This window comes from Mastomys coucha, chromosome X (genome assembly GCF_008632895.1).
Source record: "Mastomys coucha isolate ucsf_1 chromosome X, UCSF_Mcou_1, whole genome shotgun sequence".
Taxonomy (NCBI): domain Eukaryota; kingdom Metazoa; phylum Chordata; class Mammalia; order Rodentia; family Muridae; genus Mastomys; species Mastomys coucha.
Window position 1 is genome coordinate 80786311 of NC_045030.1, and position 3777 is coordinate 80790087.

At 37.4% G+C, this 3777-nt stretch overlaps 1 pseudogene; it reads left to right on the top strand.

Annotated features, from left to right (window-relative positions):
* Positions 1–303, top strand: part of LOC116085871 — a 26475-nt pseudogene extending 26172 nt beyond the window's left edge.
* Positions 304–3777: the final 3474 nt, after the last annotated feature.

Below are 3777 nucleotides of genomic sequence, written 5' to 3' on the forward strand. Positions count from 1 at the left end.
GGGGGGAGCAGGCAATAGGGTTTTCTTCAGAGGGGATTCTGGGAGAGTGGATATCATTTTTAATGTAAATAAAGAAAATATCTAATAAAAATTTATGTTGAAAAAAAAAACAAGCAGAAAGCTCAAGATACACTGCAAAGAGTAAACCAGCTCAAAGAAGAGAAGGAATGGTTGGAGTTAAAATTAAGTTGCTGACAAAGGAATTAGGTATACTGAAAGAATTATGCACACAATTTCAAGGACAATGTGCAGCCCATCAGCTCTGAAACTATGACAATAAATTCTGGTTACACAAGGAAGTAGAGTTCCTTCTAGGCCTCAAGGCTTTGTGATTTGAACATGAGAGGTGTGACCACCCTGCACCTCTTAGTTCAGTGACTGGACTCAGTCTTGTCCCATTGGAGGTTATTTTATAGGCTCAGCTGATGAGTCATGTAATTTATCTCGTCTTAAATGATAATGGATTTTTGAAACACTAAAAGAAACCTTAGGGTTTATGGCTGAAAGAAAATTCCTGGATTTTAGTATTCTTTATAAATCGTCATTTTCTCAGAAACACTATTTTTTTTTTGTAGGAATGGGAAAATGTAAGGACATATGGAAGGTTCTCAGTTCTAGAGAGATAATAGTTTGGATTAAGAACAGCTGAATTCCCTGTGTTCCTCAATTTGTAATTTTATTCTAAATTGTTTATAGTAAATTCTAGGGCTACAGAAAACATTCATAATAATTTGGCCCCATTTTATAGATAGTATAAACTTGTGTTAACATAGTTGGCATTTTTTCCAACATGTACACATTTTTAAAAATGACTTTAGGTGAAGTAAAGAAAACCCAGCTTTCACAAATGGATATTCTTGTGGAATTTGTGGAATTTATTACTGGTGCTAGGACTTTAGAAAACTGTACAGAAGTCATTCCTCAATGTTTCTAATCAGAACATACAAATGAGTTCAAGCTTTGCTCTTACCTTTGTAAGTGAGATTGTTAGCACAAATAAGTTGTTTCACATTGAATACAAATGTTAGTTGGTGTTGGGACTTTCTTACTCAAGTGGGAATGATGTTTAGGTTGATAAATTTCTCTGTAAACTTTGGGAAAACTAACTCTGGGAAATGGGTAAACTTAAGGCTTTAGAAACTGTAGAGTGACTTTTGAAAGTCTTGTTAACCCTAGATGAAATGCCCTACAGTGGGGAGAGGGAACTTGTAGAGCCACTTCTAGCAGAAAAATAGGGCATCAATTGAGGGATGGGTTTGCCATTCCACAGTCACATCTCTGACCCATAATTGTTCCTGCCTGGAAGAACTGCAAGGATGGAAATGCAGAGGAATCTGAGGAAAAGAAGGTCCAGTGACAGGCCCAAAGTGGGATCCAGCTCAAGGGGAGGTCCCAAGGCCTGACATTATTACTGAGGTTATGGAGCACTCACAAAAAGGGACCTACCATGACTGCACTCTGGAAGACCCAACAAGCGGCTGAACCAGTCAGATGCAGATATTTGCACCCAACCAATGGACAGAAGCTGCTGACCCCTGTAGTTGAATTAGGGAAAAGCTGGAAGAAGCTCAGGAGGAGGGTGACCCTGTAGGAGGACCAGCAGTCTCAATTAACCTGGACCCCCGAGATCTCTCAAACACTGGACCACCAAACAGGCAGCATACACCAGCTGAAATGAGGCCCCCAACACACATACAGTAGAGGACTGGCGGGTCTAGTTTCAGTCAGAGAAGATGCACCTAACCCTCAAGAGAGTTTAGAGGTCTGGTGGGATGGATGGTGCATGGGGATATCCTCTTTGAGACAGGTGGGTTGGGAGGAGGTACGGGATGTGAAACACTCGGAGGGTAGACAGGGCGTGGAGGGGGGGCTGGTGAATAAAATCTGGAGTGGAAAAAAGAAAAAAGAAAAAGAAAACCTTGTTACCAGGGAACCTTTAAAGTTTAATCTGCCTTGGAGACAGGTCTGGTGGCTTAGGGGCCAAACTGTAGTGTGTATTAGCCATGTCTTTGTCTCCTGGGACGGCTGCTCTTTGACTATTTCTAGACATAGAGGAGGGATTAGAGCTGCCCTCTGTGTCTGGCCCCTTTGGGCCACAGATGACTTTGGAATCTTATTTCCTAAAATATGACTAGGTGTTTGAAATCCAGGTTATGAGTCCACTCAGGATTTATGGTTCTCTACTTATGGAAGTAGACACATGTACAGTTTGATAAGAAAGGGATGCAGCTGTTTTTGATGTTTCTTAACTTCTTCCACCCCCTTCCAGGGAAGCTTCATGGAGCACTTAAAGTGCTGCTGATGCTTTAGGAATAGGAAAGATGCCTGCTTGTATAACAGGCTGGGAAAGATTCCATTCCACAGCTAATCAGATCTTCCTTAGGAAAAATACTAACTTGTAAGGTTTGTTCCTGGACTTCAGTTTGTGAGATTTCTGTATTTTTTTAATATAATTTTATTTCTTTCAGCAAATTAAAAAAAAACACCTTTGGAACAACAACAAATGTATATATAATTACTTCTTCTATTGCTTGCATTGAAGAAATGCTTTAAAATATCATTACACTTAGTATTTCTCCATCATTTCAGTTATAATCAGTAAAGTTGGTAAACAAAAAAATAGACTTCACCATGCCCACCTTGTTTTTTGAAGCATTAAGGTTTTAGAAGTTGAAGTTCTTTCACAACCCACTTGAAGCAGCTCAGAATTGAAATGAGGATATCTGCATCTTTTTCATAGGCTTAATAACTTAGGTGTCAAACTATATACTCGAAATATATCATCTCAGTGATAAAGTAATAAGACCACATGTTTCTGAAGCAAAATGCTATTAGAGCATAAATAGCTGTTCTCTTTGACACTACAAAAATAGTATTTTTCAGGCCAATAAACTGAATAACAACAAAATAAAAGTAATTATGAATTGTCTTAAAAAAAAAAAACAGTCTGCTTTTGCTATCCTCTACTTTCCCTATGCCCCGCATCTATTGAGTCTAAACATGCATTCTTTGGCTATGATATTTCAAGGCACATGATGCCAGTACTTATATAAAATGAACTCTCAACGTCTCAGTTTTCTTATATTAGTATTTATGTAGATTCTAATCCTGCAAGATCACAAAATCTCCCCCCATTTTTTTTTTTTTACTTTAAGTAAAGTTTAAAGAATTCTTGCTTTAAAAATGAATGAGTTTATTTTTTCCAAGGGCTTATGTCCTAAGAATGTCTTCAGGATACTCTTTGGGGGAGTGAAAATAAAAGATATAAAAAAAAATCACACAAGATCATTTAAAAATAGGGCTTTATATATCAAGGAGGAGAATAAAAATAGTTTAGAAACTGTAAAGTAAAAATCATGCAAGTGAAAGCAATGTTATTTTCTTTGACCTATGACATTGACAAGACAATTTCTTGCCATGGCTCTTAATAGTTTTGTCTAAAAATAGAATAGACACCTATATGGGTATTAGGGAACTGTGACCCAATAGAATTTAGCTTAGCTATTTGTTGGAATATTTCTATTTTGAAAGGTGTTACACTGTAGTTATGGCTCTCAGAATATAAGCCTAGAAATATCTGGCAGTGCTCCATACCACAGGCAATCTATCACCATCATTGAAGTATTAAAAAAAAGTAGTATTCTGTTCAGAACAGGTAAGAGTACAATGGTACTGGAAAGAAATCATCTGTATATATTTATCCTAGGTGCAGTCAGAGGAAAGTAACCCAGTGTAGTGGTTTAAGCAATAGTAATATTCTTTAATGTGTTTACCCAA